Source organism: Ornithorhynchus anatinus, chromosome 17 (assembly GCF_004115215.2).
Source record: "Ornithorhynchus anatinus isolate Pmale09 chromosome 17, mOrnAna1.pri.v4, whole genome shotgun sequence".
Lineage (NCBI taxonomy): Eukaryota > Metazoa > Chordata > Mammalia > Monotremata > Ornithorhynchidae > Ornithorhynchus > Ornithorhynchus anatinus.
The window spans coordinates 20,938,731-20,960,256 of NC_041744.1; the positions used below are offsets into that span (position 1 = coordinate 20,938,731).

Consider the following 21,526-nt stretch of genomic DNA (forward strand, 5'->3'; position numbering starts at 1 on the left):
CCCGGTCCCATGTGGGGCTCACAGTCTCGATTCCCCATTTTGCAGATGAGGCAGCTGAGGCACAGAGAAGTGAAGTGACTTGCCCGAGGTCACACAGCAGGCAAGCGGCGGAGCCGGGATTAGAACCCAGGTCTTCTGACCGAATGACTGATGACAGCTGCTTCCCAGGACCTGGCCCTCCCAACCTCCCACCCCGGGGCTGACAGCCATCCGCCACAGCCAACCTAAGCCGACTGATACTGTACTAGGTGAGTGAGATTACCTTACACGAACTACTTAACCTCAGGGATCCAAGGAGCTCCCTCCAACCCTCACACCTTTTTAAATATCATGTTCCCCATCTCTGAAATCTTGCCCACCTTCAAGGGGAACCGAAGCATCGAGCCGCAGAAGAAAGCGCGAAACGGGAAAACAGGGCCGGTGCTCTCTTTCAAGTTGCCTAGGTGTGTCCGGGCAGGGTTACCTGCTCTAGAATGTGGCCGATCCTAAAATTTAGACCGGGTTTGAACTGGAGCGAGGGAATCTATGCCCTCCCTCTGACATTTTCTGAGCTTGGCAACCATTATTTGGCTCTTGTTTTGCTCACGGACAGTTTTCCAAGAACGACAGCTGACCTGTGTCGTTTTGCACTTGGGGAATTAGGAACTCTTTAGTCAAAGACTAAGGAAAAGGAGTGGTAGGATTAGAGTTTACCGTCACTTGAAAGAGGCTGCCATCACTGGGTGAGAATCCACTCGGCATTCCTCTCGGAAATCGGCATCTGGGGAGACTCATTCATTCATTCGCTCATTCAATCGTATTTACTGAGCGGTTACTGTTGGCAGAGCTCTTGGGAGAGTACAGTATATAAGTCAACAGACACAATCCATGCCTACCACGAGCCTGCAGTCTAGAAGGATGAGCTGACGCTTCTCACGTCACAGTTTCGGAGATTACAGTGGGGTAGTTGGCCAGTAAATGGGGGCTCTCGGGAACCCAAGACGGCTCTGTGATCCGACAGTCGGATTTGTTTGGAAAACTGCGTGAATGATTGTTGGGAGTGCTGCTTTTGTCTAAGATCAACTGTAATAACAACAACAACAATAATAATGATAGAATTTTCTAAGTGCTATGTGGCTAGCACCGTACTAAAATTCTAGGGTAATAATAACAATAATATACCTCCACCACTCGGGAGTTTTCCCCTATGCAATAAATAGAGCCCCTGAGGAGTGGGAAAACTTCCTGGATGAATCCTGACTGGTTCTAAAAATTGTCCTGAGGGCAAGAGGAGGAGGAAGAGGAGGAGGAAGGTCTGTATTCCTGATCCCCTCCCTTCACCCCCACCCGGGCCAACCGACAATGTGCAGTGCTTGCAAACCACAGTGGAACCTCTCAAATGGCATCATAAAGGGGGAGGCAGGTGATTCGGCCCCTCAGTAGAAAACATCACCCGCAGGGCGGCCGCACGGTTCGTCACGTTGACTACCTATTGTTCAGGCCAGGGGGGGGGCACCCATTTCTCAGCCACATAGGCCCAGAATGGGAGCACCAGCAAGCCAGAGTATTTCTTGAGCACTTGCTGGGCTCAGAGCACTGTACCAAGCGCTTAGGAGAGAACAGTAGAATTCATAGTCACGGTCCCTACCTACTCCATGGGCGCAAGGGGCAGAGAAGCAGCGGGAGGAAAACTCTCTGCTGCACAAACTCTAAAGGAAAGGAAGGAAACTGACCTTAAATTGACTTTTCCACCCCCCAAGAGATTCTTTGGCATCTTTCAAAAAGGGAACTTACTTGGAGGGTGGGAGCCTAAAATGTGATTTGCCTTGGTGTGCTAAGGGCCTGTCTACTCCTTCTCAGTCATGCCCTCACTCAAGGGCTGAAAGTTGACACCTTATCTGCTGGAGGGGCAAAGGGATGTGATTATCCTGCCTGCCGGCCTGAGTTATTCTATTCTTCCCGGCAGGCCGGAATGAAACTCCCAGGAGAGGATTCTGGGGGAGACCGGGTGGAAGTGAGAACTGAGGAGTGATGGGAATGTCGGGGAGAGGGATGGGGCTTGGGGAGAGGAGAAAGAGGAAAGGGAGAGAGGGAAGGAAGGGGAGGAAGAACAATGGGAAAGAGAGAGGGGGAAGTGGAGGAAAGGAGAGGGCAAGGACAGAGGGCAGGAGAACGTATAAGTCCACCCAAGCGCCAACCTTACGATCGACCATGAGACAACTCTCTGAGGGCAAAGGAGGGAGTTGGTGGCTCATCAGATGGCTTTGAAGGGCAATACCTGTGTTCTGCTTTCACCCGAGTCGTGTTGTCTAGGGGCTGGTGCATATGTATTCAGACCTGGGCATTTTTTTTTAAAAAGGAAACAGATAAAGCCCTATGAAAATACTCCGTCACCTGCAGTCTTTTCAAGGAGGAGATGAGAGAGAGTTTCCACAATCTCCCACTGGACCTGATGGTGAATTCGGAAAGACACCAGAGAAAGCCCAGTGACCCCCTGCAAGCAAGCGGGGGAATCCACCAGAAGTACTGTCTGAGTGCCTGCTGGGTGCACAGCACTGTAGTAAGACACTTAGGGCAGTGTAAGAGAGTAGACATGATCTCTGCCTGCCCTCAGGGATCTTAAAATCGAGGTGGGGAACCCAAATTACCGTTACGATTAGTTAAGTAATTACTATGTGTCCAGCACTGTCCAAAATGTTGGGATAGATACAAATTTATCAGGTTGGACACAGTCCCTGTCCCATATGGGGCTCACAGTCTAAGCAGGAAGGAGACTAGGTATTGAATCCCCACTTTGCAGATGAAATAACTGAGGCCCAGAGAAGTCAAGTAACTTATTCAAGGTCGTACCGCAAACACCTGGCGGAGCCAGAATTAGAACCCAGGTCCTCTGACTCCCAGGCCTGCGCTCTCTCCTCTAGGCCACGCTACTTCACAAATGTCACCAGGACCCTTTAGAACAGCGGCGTTGAGTTTTCAGCACTGAAACCTATTCTCTGGGCTCTGGGACATTTTGCGAGAGCAGGGAAGTTGCCGAGACACCAAGGCCCTCCGACAAAAGGAGCCGCTCGGGGCAGAGTTGGGCACCCACGCGGGGTGTGGGCTGGACTCTACGGGCAGAATCAAACCGGTTCTGTTTGTGGATCGCTGCGGGCTTTCTTTTCGATGTCAGATTCGGATAAACAAACAAGGAACCCTTCCAGACGAGGCATTAAGCAATTCCCAAACACAGGTATTTCTGACCGAAGTCCAAGGTCTGACACAACCTGGAAAATATTATTCATAAGTATTTGACCTGGAATTACGTTCAGCTGGATAGCAGAATGAAAAGGGCGGGGAAAGGAGGAGGCTTGGAAATATAGCTCGAGTCAAAGATCGGCAACATACTAGGCAAAACTCCAAACCTCGCTACAGTGGTTCTCTTGTACTCTCCCAAGCACTTAGTACGGCACTCTGCACACTGTATGTGCTAAATAAATACCACTGATTGATTGTCTTTCTATCCCCAAAAGGAAAAAATAATGACCGGGAAATCATTATCCCACAAGGACCCACAGTCGGAGACTTTCCGAAGTCCCCACCGGACCGGCGGGAAAACAAACAGTTCATACATTTGGTCCTAACGATGGTGTTTTCCTCTCTGATTGTGCTCACAGAAAAATCAGGCGCCCCCAGAGAGGTCATCTGGCGCAGTTCCCCGTCTCCAGGCAGAGGCAGGATGAACCGATCCAGCCCACGTAAGGGCTTCGTTCTCTTCTGAAGATCTCCAAATCTTTCTTTCGGAGTGCAGGAGGCCACGGTCGGTTAGGGCTTTTAAGGGAGAAGGGTGAGAGAAGCAGCACGGTCTAGTGGATAGAACACAGGCCTGGGAGTCAGAAGGACCTGGGTTCTAATCCCACCTCTGCCTCTTGTCTACTGGGTGACCTCGGGCAAGTCACTGCATTTCTCTGGGCCTCAGTTTCCTCATCTGCAAAATGGGGAGTAAGACTGTCAGCCCCAAGTGGCACCCGGACTAGGTCCGACTTGATTAGCTTGTATGACCCCCCCAACTTTGTACAGTGCCTGGCAGGCAGGCTTTGAACTGCAAAGGATTTTCCCACTTGGGAACTCTTAGGTCTTATCAGAGATGGAGGCTGGGCTAGGCTGGGGGTCAAGTGCAAATATTAGGTGGGAGGGTGGGGGAGAGATGGAAACAATGCTTCAGCTTCACACCCTTGGAGGCCATTCGCCCCCACTCTGGGGCCACAGGGCACCCGTACCAATGAATGGAGTCTCCCCAGACCTCCTTCCACTGTTTCATCCCCCAGAACAAGAAGCCCTACCCTGTGTCCGGCTGAAATCTCTCCTGCTATCACTGCAGGCTATTTCCTCTTTCTCGGCCATTAGGGTTTACGGGGCAGATCTGTTCATCATTAGCAGTGGCCTCTTCCCATAAATGCCGGTTGGCCCCCCACACTGCCTCCGGAACGGAGGGGTCCCCGGCATCCGACTCTCCCGCCGCTCGGCTCAGGACGGTTCGTCCCCCGCAGCCTGGAATCGCCTCCCCACTCCTCTTCCTGAACATCTTACTCCTCTTCCTTCCCCACCTCCTCCTCCAGAAAGCCTTCCCAGATGAATCCTGACGCAGCTACCTGAAGCAGTTAACACTATACCTAACACTCACATCTTTTATATGTAGATATAGAATATAGCTATATATATATTCATATGCAATAGGTCTCTATATTTGGGTAGATATGCATAGATATCTTCTAGCCACTATCTCGTCTGTCTGTAAATCATATGTACAATAGCTGTAACCCCTCTCGGGGTCGCACCTGGAGAGTTTCCAGTAGTCTACCAGTCTCGACTATGGCAGGGAGAGGCAAGCAGAGGCCCGTCCATCCCATTCCTACCTTGGGCAGTGGCTAGCGAGTGGAAGGCAGTCTGCTACAAGTCAAAACGCAGCAGCGGCACGGGAGAGAGTCGAGGGCGGAGATTCGAGTTTACCGCTCGGAAAGCGGCGATGGTAATCCGCTTCCGTATTTTTACTAAGAAAACTCTATGGATCCACTACCAGAAGGATCGCAGATGGAGAGAGGGCCGTTCTGGGAGAGATGCGTCCGTGGTGTCGCTATGGGTCGGAAAGGACTCGACGGCATAAGACAAGACAGTAGCCATACCTTACAAAGGACTTGCGGGGAAAACCAAGGCCTCGTCTTTCCCTCCTCAAATCTCCCTGTCTGCACCCCTCTATTTTCTGCCTCCATTCAACTTTTCCTCCCACAGGTGTGAGAAAGCGACAGACCGGAAGGGATGAGGAATGGGAGGGGAGGAGAAATGAAGGGAAGAGGCCCCTGTGGTTTTGAAGGTGTCATTTTGGGGGCGTGAGGAGAGAGCAACTGTAGCTTCTGTGCCTGACAGAGGAGCCGGGAAGCCCAGAGGCCAGTGTCCCCAACCGGTTTCCCCCCGGTTCACGCTCCGGCCACGATTAGACTGTAAGCCCGTCGATTAGACTGTAAGCCCGTCAAACGGCAGGGACTGTCTCTATCTGTTGCCGACTTGTTCATCCCAAGCGCTTAGTACAGTGCTCTGCACATAGTAAGCGCTCAATAAATACTAATTATGAATTGGCCAGGCCACCCCGGCCAGGCCACCCCCGGCCGACAGCAGGCAGGCCGGCCCGGGTGGAAAGAATGATTCCGCTGGGCTTCCGTCTTCCCCGAGGCTCCGAGGTGATATGTGAACCGCCCAGTGTCGCTGGCACAAAGTGGAAAGTATGAACCACCGTTGCCCGGGGTGGTATGACACACACAATTATCCCATCAGGAGCGGCGCTTGCGTTAAAATTTCCTGGCTGTCGGCTCGACGCGCTGTTTCCAGCGGCATCTTTGCAACCTCCGAGGTGCGGCAGGTAGGCCCTGCCCCCCGACTGTGGAAAGACGGGCCGGGGTTCAGGGAAGAAAGGTAACAGGAACTGGCCCGCTCTCTCACGGTAGGGGCTGCTGGGCACTGGGGAATGGGATGAGAGAGCGTGGATGGCTCGGCTCCAACCATCACCACTATTACAAAAATTCCCTAATTTTTACCTCTGTATTTCTTTCCCAGTGCTTAGTATGGTGCTCGGCACAAAGTAAACACTTAATAAATACAATTACTCCTCCTCTTCCCACCCTGAAGTCCAAATACTCCTTGTGAGCTGCGAGTGGGACTGGGACTGTGCCCAACCTGATTATCTCATATCTGTTCCAGCATTTAGTACATTGCTTGCAAATAAGTGCTTAATAAGTACTGACATTATTATTATAATTATTTGTGAAGCATCTACTATGTGCCAGGCACCAAGCTGGCTAAGCAGCGGGGTAGAAACAATCAAATCAGCCACAGTCTCTATCCCGCAGGGCACTCGTGGCCTAAGGGAGAGAGAAAGAACAAATATTGAATATATTGAATCCCCATTTTACAGATGAGGCAGCTGAAGCACAGAGATGTTAAGTGACACAGCCGAGGTCCCCCGGCAGGCAAGAGACCTTTGTGGACAGGGAATGTGTCTTGCTATATTCTTCTAGCGTACACTTCCGAGCGCTTAGAACAGTGTTCCGCACACGGTAAGCCCCTAATAAATTTGAGAGATGGATTGATTGAAGTGACAGAGCCAGGATTTGAACCCAGGCCTCCTGATTCCTGGTCCTGAGCTCTTTCTTCTCCGTGAAACCTAGGCAGCCCTATTCGGGACTCTGGCTGAGGGAGGGGCCGCAGTGCCAGCTGAGAGCCTCCCTGGGGTTGGAACGGCTCCGCTTTGGGGTGCCCTGCTCTCACCGGATACCAGCCGTCAGTCCATCGGTGATGTTTTGGGGAGGCTTGCGTTTGCAGACTACTGCGCTAAGCCCCGGGGAGAGTACACAGAAGGAACAGACCTGCTCCTTGCCTCCAAGGGGCTGACGCTGTAACGACTCGAAGGCCAAAAGGGGGGCTGTATTTTAACAATAATAATAATGATTATCATTATTTGTTAAGCACTTATTATGTGTCAGAAACTGTTCTAAGTGCTGGGGTAGATAAAAGATAATTAGGTTGGGTACAGTCCCTGCCTCAGTATGGGGCTCACAGTCTAGGTAGGAGGGAATAGGGCCTAGAGAACTTAAGTTACTTGCCCAAGTATTTTAGCAAGGGGCACAGCTGGGATCAGAACCCAGGTCCTCTTTCTCTCAGGCCCGGGCTCTATCCACTTAGGGCATATTTTTTCTCCTAAGTGGGCAGACTGTCTCAAGGATCCTTGCGTTCTCTTCCAACACAAAGAAAAACTGCACTGTGTGTGGTCTGCTTCTGGGATTTGTGTTCTTCTCCGCCCCATCTGTTACGGTCTGTGACCGCCCCCACTGGAGGGTGAACTACTCCAGGGTGGGAAGGCGTTGTGGTCACTCGCCTCAGCGCTCAGCAAGGACTGAGCCCGACTCTCCGATCCCTACACCACCCAGGCGCCGGGTCGGCCCCAAGTGGCCCCTCGCGGTTCGTCGGGCCAGGCTGGGAGGACCCCGGGGCAGCGGCCAGTGCCGTTGGCCACAGGTGAACCCAGACCCAACTGCGGGTAACTCGACACAGGTGCGGGTCCACCGGGAGGCCGAGACGCCCATTCCCGGCAGTCACCGGGAGCCGCGGAGGGTGGGGGGTGACAGCTACAAGTTGACTTAAGGTCCCATCCGGGGGCTGGGCTCACACCACGGGCTGGGGGTTCCAGGGCTCTGCTCAGGCCGGGGATTTCCGGCACAGGGTGGGTTTGGTCTACCAAGATTCACCGATTCCGGCCAGTCCATCAAGCAATCAATTTATTGAAAATTTACCTAATGGAAAGCATTTACTGCGTGGAGAGTACGACAGAGTTGATCGTGGTCCCTGCCTTCTAGGAGCTTATAATCTGGACAGTGAGCCCTCCGTGGGCAGGGATTGTCTCTCTTTATTGCCGAATTGTACTTTCCAAGGGTTTAGTACAGTGCTCTGCTCAGAGTAAGCGCTCAATAAATACGATCGAATGAATAATCTAACGGAGATTCTGTCAACCGATGCTTTGTTGAGTTGGTCGAACAGTTGAGTGTTGGTTCAGGGCTGAGAAACCCAGTTAGTATTTCTACTTCTAATTATTATTATGGTACTTGTTAAGCCCTTTCTATGTGCCAAGCACTGTTGGAAGCATTAGGGTAGACACAAGCTACCTGTATTGGACAAAGTCCCTGTTCCACATGGGGCTTACACTCTAAATCTCCATTTCACAGGCGAGTTAACTGAGGCCCAGAGAAGTGAAGTGACTTCCCCAAGGTCACACAGCAGACACGGCAGATCCGGATCAGAACCCAGGTCCTTCTGACTCCCAGGTCCATGCTCGATCGACGAAGTCTCGCTGAACAGGGCACGGGGACCTGCCCACCCGCCAGCCTGGGTCCCCAGCTCCCTCGGAACAGCACCGCCTCCGTTTTAGGTAGGTCACGGGATCAGAGGTCTCCCTGGCCGTCTAGGGGCTCCCAGTGACTCCCGTTGGGTCCCAGCGGCTCCCGGCTCTCATTGTACCTATCTAATATCCCGGAAGATGAAGGCGTGTGACCCCGTTCCCAAGCCTCTGGGTTCACTGGATGCTGCACAGCGACCCGACTGAGTCACACTCTGTGCAGGGAGAGTTAACCAACAGGGTGACCTCATCGCCCTTACGGCTCCGGGGGAGCGGAGGGAGGGGTGAGGGAAGCAGGGTGGGGAGGGAGATGTTCCAGATGCTGTCGGGTTGCAGAACCGATCTGGGTTGTAAGCATTGATAGGTGCACCCGTCACAACTGAACAACAACAGGGGTCTCTCCCTGCACTAGGGTTAACCCGCATGACTGGGCCGAGGGTCGGGGGGGCGCATAGGTGCTCTGGAGGAAAGGAAATTGGCAAGACCACCCTCGGCCCCCCAGCTCTGAGCCATGGGATCCTAAGATTCATAATCATTAATAACTGTGGAATTTGTATGTCCTTACTGTGTGCCAAGCACTGTAGCAAGCACTGAGGTTGATACAAGATCCTCAGGTTGGCCCCAGTCCCTGTTTCGCACAGGCCTCACAGTCTAAGGGGGAGGGAGGATAGATATTTTATTCCCATGTTGCAGATGAGGAAACTGAGGCTTAGAGAAGCAAAGTGACTTGCCCACGGTCACGCAGCAGGCCCGTGGCAGAGCCAGGATTAGAACCCAGGTCCACTGACTCCATGGCCCTTTCCTCTTCTCTGAAGGAAGCTCCCCACTTAAACTTTCCCCGCCCCTGCCTGTCGTCTTCCCTCTAGGGCAAGAGGGAAAGGAAGGAGTAGGGAGGGGGATAGCCCAAGGTGAAAGCCATATACAGGCTCTGCCTGCCTTGGCCAGCTCCGGGAAGAGCCAGGACTAGAACCCAGGTCTCCTGATTCCCTGAGCAGTGCTCTCCCACTGGACCAACAGCAGGGAGTCAGCAGTTCAAAACTAGAAAGTCAGTGATAAACACAGAAGTCTGGTTTCTCTGATCAAAAATGGAAACTTCTTTTCCTACCGGGTTCAAAACACACATGCATTACCCTCCCCACCCAACCCCCTCCCACCATCGCAATAACTGAGCTTTGAGAAGAAGAAGAAAAAAAACAAACCCAATTCAATTTCATAATTACGGCCTGACCCCGGGAGCATCCATCCTAGAACATGTCCCGTGTGCAAAATATTTTTCTCTTTTTCCAACCTACTGTTCTTCCTCTGCTGACTTCAGTGGAAAATTTCATTCGGCCACAGAAATATAATCTCCTGTCACCTATTATGGTTTCTTTCAAATTGCTAGGTGAGGCGAGATAATGAGAAGTAGCTGAGGGAGAAATTACCAAGACAGCAGGAGGCCCGGGGCCAGAAAGAGAGCAATAGAATGAGGGAGGGAGAGACGGAGAGAACATCTGAGGTATTTAACTATGCATCACCTGCTGCTCTAGAAAAGCTGTAGCAGATTTATAAATTTACTTCTTTTCATGGTATTTGTTAAGCGCTTACTCTGTGCCCTCAGAACTCCTTGGCAAACAGAGAAGCAGCATGGTCTAGTCGATAGAACACGGGCCTGGGAGTCAGGAGGACCTGAGTTCTAATCCCCATTCTTCCACTTGCACGCCGGCTGATCTTGGGCTCGTCGCTTCCCTTCTCTGTGCCTCAGTTCCCTCATCTGTAAAAGGGGGACTAAGACTGTGTGCCCCACGTGCGACAGGGACCGAGTGCTGGAGTAGATACAAACTAATCAATCTAGACCGTGTCCCACATGGGCTCGCTGTCTTAATCCCTGTTTTACAGCTGAGGGGATTTAGTCAAAGAGAAGTGAAGCGACTTGCCCAAGGTCACATAGCAGACAAGTGGCGGAGCCGGCATTAGAAGCCAGGTCCTCGCGGCTCCCAGGCCTGTGCTCCATCCACTAGGCCACACTGCTTCTATCGCAGTATTACCAGGCAGGTTTTTGCATGTCTGACAACCAACAAGAAAACGACCCTCTGGCTCACCGGCATTTTCTTTACAAAAGCCATCATTCTCTAGGGGAGTCCATCAAACTGCGCGCTAGAGACGGCAAACAATTTCATGTTCCAAGAGCTTGATGTGCAAACTGGGTACAGCCCTGGCACGTCTAAATCGATCCGATCAATCAGTAATATTTTTTGAATGCCTACAGCGTGTGGAGCCCTGTGCTAAGTACGCGGGAGAATACGAAAGTTAGAAGACGTGATCCCTGACCTCCAGGAATTTACAGATTACTGAGGAAGAAGGATATTAAATCAAATTACAGATATGAGTTAACAAGTTAACTAGTATTAGGAATTTTAATAAGTGCATTAAAAATAAATAAGTTAAATAATGAATTAAGAGGAGGAGTTACAGAGCACAGACTGTAAGCTGGTTGTGGGTGGGGAAACTTGTCTACCAACTCTGTTGTCTTGTATTCTTCCGCGTGCTTAGGACGGTGCTCTGCACACAGTAAATGCCCAATAAATACCACTGATTGATTGGCTGATAGACTGACTCAGGGGATCTGGGTTCTAATTCTGGCTCCACTAGTTGCTTGTAGTGTAAATCACTTAACTTCTCTGTGCCTCAATCTCATCTGTTAAATGGGAATTCAGTACCTACTCTCACTCCCCCTTGGACTGTGAGCCCCATGTGGGGCAGGGACGGTGTCTCAACTAATTGCATTTTTCCATCCCAGTTCTTAGTACATGGTTGGGCACATATTAAGTGCTTAAGAAATACTGTAATTATTATTAATTCATTACCCCGACCTCCAGTATGCCACCCAGAGGGGGAAAGATCAGATTCATCGCTCCACTCTCAGTCCACCCCAGGACTCATTTTCCTCAAGTTGGGTATTTCAGGCTCATGATCTCTCAGCAATATATTTTTTTTAAATATAGGAAACCCTCCCGGTCTCTGAATCAAGGGTGCATCTGATCACAGTACTGATCTGATTGCTCTCCCAAGCGATTAGTACAGTGCTCTGTACACAGTAAGCGCTCAATAAATACAATTGAATGATTGAATGAATAAATACCATTAATTGATTTCATTATTCCTTCCTCCACCCAGAGCGATATTACTGGGAAAGAAGCTGATGTCTTGAAGATTTCAAGCCAGCAGCAGGTAAGGTCTTGCTTATTGCCTCAAAAGACTTTTCTTTCTTGTTGAAAAAATGGTAACAATAATTGTCGTCTCTGTTAAGCACTTACTCTGGGTCAAGCACTCTACTAGGGGCTGGGGTAGAAACATGCTAAATGGGTTGGACATAGTCCCTGTCCCCCATGGGACTCACAATCTTAATCCCCATTTTACAGATGAGGTAAATGAGGCTCAGAGAAGTGAAGTGATTTGCCCACTGGTTACACAGCAGAAAAATGTGGGAGCCGGGATTAGAACCCATAGTATTTGTTAAGCACTCGCTCTGTGCCAGGCACTGCACTAAACGCTGGGAAGACTCCGTCCCGGGAGTCCGCTGGAACAGATACAAGGTAAATCAGGTCGGACACAGTCCGTGTCCCACGAAGGGCTCACGGTCTTAATCCCCATTTTACAGATGAGGGAACTGAAGAACAGAGATGGGAAGCGGCAAGCCCCAGATCACCCAGCATGCAAGTGGAAGAACCGGGATTAGAACTCAGGTCCTCCTGACTCCCAGGCCCGTGTTCTATCGATTAGGACATGCGGTTTCTCTATTTGCCAAGGAGTTCTGAAGGTTAAGGGATCTGTGTGTACACAGAGCTCCCAGAGCCTCTAAGCAGTAATAGCACGTTATTCATTTTAGCCCTGAAGTACATCCTGAGTAGAACAAGCCGTCCGATAAATTGTGCAAACATCCTCATTGCTAAATCCATCACCTCTCTGTCCCGCGAGACAGAGACATCAAGCTCTAAAGAGGCATTTCCAGTGAGGTCCCTATCTCCTCTTCTGTCAGAAAATCAGAGGTTTTACGGCCTTAAACTACTGAGATGAACTTCTGCAAGATCCTTGTACAAGATTTATCTTCCGGGGAAGCTGCGGCTGCAGACCTCGGAAGGTGCCTCAAAGATACCAGACTCGGCTGAACGTCTCTAACCCAGAGGAACAAAGGCATAAATGGATGAGAAGAGAGAATCAGAGCACTGTACTAAATGCTTGAGAGAGAACAGTCCAACAGAGTTGGTAGACACGTTCCCTGCTCGTAAGAAGCTTACATTCTAGAGGGGGAAACAGACATTAAAATAAATTGTGAATAGGACAGAAGTGCTGAGGGGGCTGAGGGAGGGGTGAGTATCGAGTGCTTCCAGGGTTTAATTCCACGTGCAAAGGCAAAGCAGAAAGGAAAAGGACGAGGGGAAACGCGGGCCTAAGTTTGTTACGGACAGGGAACGCGTCTGCCAACTCTGCTGTACTGTACTCTCCCAAGCACCTAGTACAGTGCTCGGCACCCAGAAAGCGCTCAATCAATGCCACTGATTAACCGGGGAAGGCTAACTGGAAGAGAGCTGGAAAGCATGGTAATCAAGAAGAAGTTTTATTATTATTACTATTATTATTATTATTATTATGTGCTTACTCTGTGTCAAGCATGGTGCCACGCATTGGGGTAGATCCAAGATAATCAGATCAGACACAGTCCCTGTCCCACACAGAGCTCACAATGTAAGAGACAGAGAGAGCAACAGGCTGATCCTTATTTCCTAGAGCTGAAAACCGAGGCCCTGAGAGGTGAAGTGACTTGCCCAGGGTCACACAGCAGGCCAGAGGCACACCTGGGAGTAGAACTCGCATCTCCGGACGGTCAGTCCCGGGCCCTTTCCCCACGAGGCCACGCTGACTCTGAACATCCAGGGTCCCAAGAGAATTAGCAAACTCCCACCCTCGGCAGGCTGAAATGCAAAACTTCCAGAGCAGTGCTTTAAACGCCAGCTGGAGTCAGGGAGGATCTTAAGCCAGACTGAGCCGTTGTGACTCCTTGATTTTGCACCCGCTTGTCACCCATTCTGCCCTAGAAGTATTTGGTGACCGAGACTGCCCCCAAAACCCACCCGCTCACCCCCACCAGTCCCGGTCTCAAGCTGGGCTGGACGAAAAATCAGGTGGGATAAACCCCGAGGATCAGGGCAGGCGAAACGCGGCCCCCGCCAAGCAGGTAATTAGAGTCCAGTCAATGAAAAGAAACTGTTTTTTCCAGACTCCGTCCCAATTAATAGGTCATTAGGTGTCCTGCCAGGAAAAGAAAACACACCAGAAGAAAAAACCCTCTCCACACCCACAGGAGGGCCGGACTAAGGAGGCTCTCTGGCCGCTCTCAGCCTCAGAGGCCCGAGCTGGGGGTGTAAGCTTACACCTGCTCTCCTCTTCCCCGCCCCGTCCTCCACTCCTGCCAAGTCAGGTCAAAGATGGGGAGGCAGAGAGGCCCCCTGCTGTGAGCCACTTCTGCCCAGCTGGCCAGAGGGTCTGCCAATGGGCAGACCCAATGGTGGGCAATCAGCGGGCAGAGGAGGAGAGAAAATGTCAGCCATTCCTTTCTTTCGCGGGCTCTCCCCTGCCTGGGCTTTCGGCCGACAGCCTGAGAGGGGGATCGTTGCCATTTACCAGGGTCACAAGGCTGTGACTCTTGCTCTAGTTGCTGGAGTGGTGGGAGAGAGGTGCCTTCTCTCCCCCCAAAACCAAGAGCCCACACCCTTTGTATGATGAAGTCTTCACTGACAATTTCCTTCAGGATTCCCCAAGCCATTTCCTTATATCGCCTCCATATCCTGTTCTCTCTCTCTCTCTTTTTTTTAAATGGCATTTGTTAAGCGCTTACTATGTGCCAGGCACGGTACTAAGCACTGGGGTAGATACAAGCCAATCTGGTTGGACCCAGTCTACGTCCCACACGGGGATCATGGTTTTAGTCCCCATTTTTCAGATGAGGTAACTCAGGCATAGAGCAGTTAAGTGACTTGCCCAAGGTCACGCAGCAGAGAGATGGTGGAGCTGGGGTTAGAACCCAGGTCCTTCTGACCCTCTATCCACTAGGCCAAGCTATCAGTGGCCTAGCACCCTCCCGCCTCACTATTCATGATACGTACGCTACGTCGAGCACTGCGCTAAGCACTGGAGTAGATATAATTGGAGCCGGCCCAGACCCTGCCCCACACCAGGATCCCATTTAAGGGGCAGAAAGAACAAGTACTTCATCCCCAGCTAATAGATGAGGAAGCTGAGCCCTAGAGAAGTTAAGTGGCTTCACATGCTGGCAAAGCTGACTCCCAGCTCTGTGCTCTTTCCCTTAGGCCTCGCTGCTTCTCTTGGGAGCCTCTTTCTAACAAAAGCCTCCACAGAACAAAATTTCCTCTGATCCTGGCCAACTCCTGAGAAATGAAAAGATCCTTTAAGATGACCTTGGCAAAGAGTCCCCTCCTTCCCGGATTGGTTTTGTCCTAAAGGGCTTTTAGGGCATAAACGTCCTCCGCTGGGGCAAAGGCAGAAGAGAGGTTCTGTGTGTCTCGCCTGGGATTTTCTGTTCAGCCTTGGTGCCTGAACTGAGAGGAGGGTCGCTTCCCTGAAGGAGGATTTTCCACCTGTCTGATCTGACCCATCGTGGGACGTCAAGAGGTAAGGCTGACGTTGTGAGATAAATTGGTCTGTTCAGCTCCCTGTCTTGTCCACTCATTGTATTTGTATGTGGGGAACGCAGCTCCAACAAAATATCCCTCTACTATATATTTAGTAACCTCCTTAATAATAGTAATTGTGGTATTTATTAAGCACTTGCTGTGTGCCAGGTACTTTACTAAGCATTGGGGTGGATACAAGAAAATTATGGTGGACACAGTCCCTGTCCCACGTGGAGCTTACAGTCTCAATCCCCATTTTACAGATGAAGGAACTGAGGCACAAAGAAGTGAAGTGACTTCCCCAAGGCCACACAACAGACAATTTGTGGGGAATAGTTCTATTAACTCTATTATGCTGTACTCTCCTAAATACAGTGATGATACTTAATTGTAGCATTTGCTAATAATTGTGATATTTCTTAAGCACTTACTATGTACCATTCATTCATTCAATTGTATTTATTGAATGCTTACTGTGTGCAAAGCACTATACGAAGTGATTGTGAAAGTACAGTACAACAACAAACAGTGACATTCCCTCCCCACAACCAGCTTACAGTGTAAAGGGGGAGAGAAAGATATCAATGGAAATAAATAAAATTACAGATAGGTACATGAATGCTGTGGGGCTGGGACAGGGGGAAGAGCAAAGGGAGCAAGTCAGGGCGACGCAGAAGGGAGTGGGAGATGAGGAAAAGTGGGGTTTAGCCTGGGCTCTGTACTGAGTGCCAGGTTCTTTACTAAGCGTGGGGTGGATACAAGCAAATTGGGTTGGACACAGGCCCTGTTCTGCATGGGGCTCACATGGGACTGCAATTTAAATGATAACATGGCCATTTTCCAAGTTTAGTTGGAAAGAGGGAAAAAAATGGTAAGGAAACATCTCTAAGGGTACGGTCATTTTAACAGTACTAGCTATTGGTCCTTACTTGCTGGTTTACTTTTCTTTCCTTTTTTTTTTTCTTTTTTTTCATTGTATTTGTTAAGCACTTATAAAACGCCAAGCCCTGTTTTAAGAGCTGCGGTAGATACAAAACATGAGGCTGGGCACCTTCTCTGTCCCACACAGGACTCACAGTCTAAGGGGGAAGGAGAACAGGTATCGAATCCCCATTTTACAGATGAGGGTCTTGAGGCACAGAGAAGTGAAGTGAATTGCCCAAAGTCACCCAACAGGCAAGTGGCAGAGCTGGAATTGGAACCCAGCTCCTCTGGCTCCTGTTCTCCGAGAGGGCTATTTTCCGGGAGACAGCTGAAGGCCATTCACTCCCACAAAGCCATTAGGGCCCAAGGCTGGGAGATGGGGCCAGGCTGGAGCCTGGAGTTTAAATTGTTTCAGAAGTCAGTTTACAGGCCCATTGGGATAGTGAGGCTTTTCACTCAGTGAGCTCCCCGCATCCTACCTCATCTCGCTTAATCTTCTCCTCCAGCCCGCACATTCCACTCCTCTAGCGCCAGTTTACTCACTGTGCCCCGATCTCATCTCCCTCGCCGCCAACCCCTTTCCCGCGTCCTCCCCTAGCCTGGAATTCCCTCCCCCTCCATTTATTCCAGACCTCCACCCTCTCCACCTTCAAAGCATCGCTAAGGTCGTGTCTCCTCCAAGAGGCCTTCCCCGATCAAGCCCTCTTTTCCCCGGCTCCCTTCCATTCATTCATTCAATAGTATTTATTGAGCGCTTACTATGTGCAGAGCATTGTACTACGCACTTGGAATGGACAATTCGGCAACAGATAGAGATAATCCCTGCCCAATGACGGGCTCACAGTCTAATCCGGGGAGACAGATGGACAAAAACAAGACATCACGATAAATAGAATCAAGGGGATGGACACCTCATTAGCAAAATAAATAGGGTAATAAAATATATACAAGTGAGCATTCCCTTCTGCGGCGCCTATGCACGTCGATCTGTGACCTCTGGACGTTTGCTATCCGGCCCACCCCAAACCCCCTAAGGTACCTATCATTAGAGATTACAAATTACTGGTTTACTCATAATGTTGGTATTTGTTAAGCGCTTACTATGTGCAGAGCACTGTTCTAAGGGCTGGGGTAGACACGGGGGAATCAGGTTGTCCCACGTGGGGCTCACAGTCTTAATCCCCATTTTACAGATGAGGTAACTGAGGCACAGAGAAGTGAAGTGACTTGCCCACAGTCACACAGCTGACAAGTGGCAGAGCCGGGATTCAAACCCATGACCTCTGACTCCCAAGCCCCTGCTCTTTCCACTGAGCCACGCTGCTTCTCATACTATGCTACTGATACTACATAGTATGCTACTCATACTAACGTGGGTCTCCCCCTCTAGACTGTAAACTCCTTACGGGCGGGGAACGTGACTGCTAATTCTGTGGTATTGTACTCTCCCAAACGGTCAGTACGGTGCTCTGCACATAGTTATGTGCTCGCTAAATACCATTGATTCGTTTACTGACCGATTGGTTTTCAGGCTCCAGTTCTGGCCCTTTGTAACCCCAGCTGCCTGCACACCAAGGGGGAGAGATGAGAAGATGAGGCAGTGGTGCCATCTGCTGGCTCCGGGGACCCCGGGGACCAAGTCCAGGGGTGGGCAAAACTTTTGTGGGGGTGCAGGCGGTTGGGGGGTGGGAGAGGGACAGGAGGGTCCATCCCAGCTGCACCCCGGAGTGTGGACTGGGGTGGTGAGAAATTCCCGCTCTCCTTATGACGAGAGTGACTGCTTACATTTACGGCGCTGGCGGAAAGAGCCCGGGTTTGGGAGTCGGAGGTCGTGGGTTCCAATCCCCGCTCTGCCACTTGTCAGCTGTGTGACTTTGGGCCCAGTCACTTCACTTCTCTGGGCCTCAGTGATCTCATCTGGAAAATGGGGATTAAGGGTGCGAGCCGCACGTGGGACAACCTGATAACCTTATAACTACCCCAGTGCTTAGAACGGTGCTTGGCAGATAGTAAGCGCTTAATAAATACCATGATTATTATTCTGTGCCTCAGTTACCTCGACTGTAAAATGGGGGTGAAGACTGTGAGCCCCACGGGGGACAACCTGATAGCCTTGTATCTATCCCAGCACTTAGATCAATGCTTGGCACATGGTAAGCGCTTAAAACACCATCATTATGATTATTATTATTTTACAGTCTTTGACTTTGGGCTCTGGGTTTTCTGAACGTTGTCGATGGCCCCGTGCCCTGGACTGCAGGTAGGCCTGGCTTCACCATGGTGGAATGTGAGGCATGTGGGCTGTTCCCCAGAATAAGAGAGGGAGGAAGGAAGAGCAGAATCCCATCCTGGGAAATTTCCTCTGAGCAAACAAGAAGCTGGATAAACCTAGGGGGAAACAGGGCAGGTGGTGAGCTGGTCATCGTTCACCTGGACAGAAGAGGGCTGGCCTATAGGAGAGGGTGTACACACACGCACACACACAGAGAATTTGACAGGGCTCAAATCGTCCACACCCCAACGATGGCATCTCAGAGTGACTTGTCCCCGATGGATTTTCTGTTGCTCAGACATCCCCTAGGTTCAGAACTAACTGCAGTGAAACAATCTGCATAATTAAAAATTACGGCAAGCATAGACTAGGATGGGTCAGCAAGATTTCCCTCTGAAGAAACTGGAGACACGGGACAAAATATTCCAAACTGCATTGCTGACATCCAGCGATGGCATCCAGCCTGGGGGGCGTTGGGGGAGTTCTGAAAAAAGTATTCAAGGTGACGAGGAAAGTGAGTTCAATGAAAATAGTGAGGCGATCACACTAATGATATGTACCTATAGATCTAGGGGATACTGCCCTTTAATACCCTATATGTATCTTAGCATTTACAGAGGTATGCATAAATAGATAAACATTCATGTTAATTCGATTTTTATTTTGGGTCCCCTGAAAACAGTTTGTCTCCCCATTAAAATGTAAACTCTTTGTGGGCAGGGAACGAGTCACTTGTCTGCTCTCTACATCCCCCGAGATTAGTACAGGGCATTTCACCCAGTGACTGCTCAATAGATACTATCACCATACCACCTTCCCTCAATTCCTCCTCTGCCGAATGACAGGGAACCAAAAATGCAGTTTTCGATCAAGGTCTCCTCCCTGTTGTAGTGAGCCGTGGGCTGCGGCCTACGTTGTTAGGAAGTGGGGATAAAAAAAATTAAATCCACCCACACGAGATCCCCCAAAAAAGAAGATAATTCCAGAAGACCCAGAAATCAACCCCAAAAGGACTCCCTTTTTTTCCATTCTAAAACCTGTTGGAAATTTTTGCCTTTCCAGGTAGAAACTGTTTGTTCCCTAGGCTCTATTTCTTCACCTTGTCAGGAAGGACTGCGAGGCACTCTCTCCTCAGCCCGCCCCCGAGGCCAGGGTGGCACCTTGGGGAGGGAAGCAGCCTGGAACACAGGATGCAGTCGCCAACGGCTCCGCTGGGGCACTAGATGCCGACGGGCATTTTCAAGGACCAAACCTGAAGGCGATTCCGCCCGCTCACATCCTAACTGCATTTTGAGTGGCTGGCACCCTGCTGGGTACAGTGAGAACGCCGCCTGCACAACTGGGCACAAAAAACGGTCACCGAGGGGGGCTATTTTTCTCCCGACCAATGCGCGCAGGAGGGCCGAAAATGTATCAGGAGTGACGCACGGATGGGGTCGGAGCGATGAGGGGGAAAGTGTGTGTGTCATCTGACCGCATTTAATTAATCAAAAATCCTGATAGCAAATAGCACCTCAAGTATAAATGCAAAAGCCGAGGGGTTCTGGTCCGCCTGCCCTACTCAGGGGCTAAACCTATCTTTTTGTTCCCGTTCCTCTGTCCAGGGGCTTGGAAAAAGGCTGTCATGGCAGGTGGCTGCGCTCTGAATCTGTTCCCTCGGCATTAAAAAAAAAAAAAAAAAAACAAACCTTTGAGTGGTTTATTGCGGGGAGGAGATGAGCGATCCGTGCAAAGAAAGAACATTTGATTTTGAAAGGCCTGTGATTTTGAAGTGGGAGATGGAAGATGCGTCCTAAATGGCAACGCCCGCAGGATGTGGATTTTTAATGTGAGAAAAAAAAAAAGAAAAATTCAGCCATTTTCCAGAGAAATCTGGGAGCGCTTGACTCAGGGCGAAGATTGCCCTGATTTAAAATGCGACAACTGAAAAAATTGAATGGTGGACGGATAAGCCACATGACCATGCTTATTAAGAGAATTTAGAGCGAAACACCCAAGGTAGGCAAGGCGTGGTACCTCTCTCTAGAACCAAATGTTCTCTAAACTGTAAACTCCTTGTGGGCAGGGAACGTGTCTACCGAACCTGTTGTAGTCTCCCAAGTGCTTAGAATTGTGCTGCGCACACAGTGAGCTCTCATTAAGTACCATCATCAGTGATATTTACTGAGTAACTATCACTGACAGATGGATCGATTGTTCCCACCAGGACCCATCTTAGCCATTTTTTCAACAAAGATATTTAAGCGTTTACTATGTGTCAGGCACTGAAGTAAGCACTGGAGTTGACACAAGCCCATGAGGTTGGACCCAGTCCCTGTTCCACATGGAGCTCCCAAGTCTTAATCCCTATTTTACAGATGAGGTAACCTGAGGCCCAGAGAAGTGAAGTGCCTTGCCCGAGGACGAACAACAGACAAGTGACGAGGCTGGAATTAGAACCCGGGTCCTCTGAGTGCCAGGTCCGTATTCTTTCCATTAGGCCATACTGCTTCTCAGTTCCCTCTGCTCCTCCACCTCTCCCTTCCCATCCCCACAGCACTGTACTCGTCCGCTCAACTGTATATATTTCCATTACCCTATTTTGTTAATGAATTGTATATCGCCTTGATTCTATTTAGTTGCCATTGTTTTTACGAGATGTTCTTCCCCTTGACTCTATTTATTGCCATTGTTCTTGCCTGTCCGTCTCCCCCGATTAGACTGTAAGCCCGTCAAACGGCAGGGACTGTCTATCTGTTGCCGACTTGTTCATTCCAAGCGCTTAGTACAGTGCTCTGCACATAGTAAGCGCTCAACAAATACTATTGAATGAATGAATGAATCAGCCACCCGGTTTCGGGGCTGTTTAACGGGACAAGGTGCTAGCTGATTTGGTACTCGAGGCCCTGGCTGGAAAGGCACAGAGGAAACTTAGCGTCTGCATCAACAACATTTATTGAGCACCTGCTATGTGCAGAGCACCGGATCAAGCACTTGAGAGAATATAAGGGAGTCCGAAGAGCAAAATCTCTTCTTAAATACTTTGTGCTTATGAATTCTTGAAAATCGATGTACCCAAGTGTTATAATTGTTGTGGTATTTAAGTGCCTCCTTTATGCCTCGGACTGTACGAGAGATGGGATAGGTACAAGATAATCAGGTCAGATACCGTCCCTGTCCCTCATGGGTTTCACAGTCTAAGTATGAAGGAAAACAGGAATCCCCATTTTACAGATGAGGAAACTGACCCAGAGAAGTTAGGTGACTCGCCTAAGGCCACCC

The 21,526-nt window shown here is 50.1% G+C and overlaps 1 protein-coding gene and 1 long non-coding RNA gene across 2 annotated transcripts in view; one reads left to right on the forward strand and one right to left on the reverse strand.

The window, feature by feature from the left end:
• The window catches only part of RCAN1 (regulator of calcineurin 1), a 63,217-nt gene that overhangs the window by 37,527 nt on the left and 4,164 nt on the right, over positions 1–21,526 (reverse strand). The window lies entirely within an intron of this gene.
• On the forward strand, positions 8,294–20,656 carry LOC114817952. The gene is made up of 4 exons (XR_003765783.1): positions 8,294–8,431; positions 11,555–11,608; positions 14,746–15,067; positions 20,623–20,656. It is a non-coding gene; the product is annotated as an uncharacterized LOC114817952 (long non-coding RNA).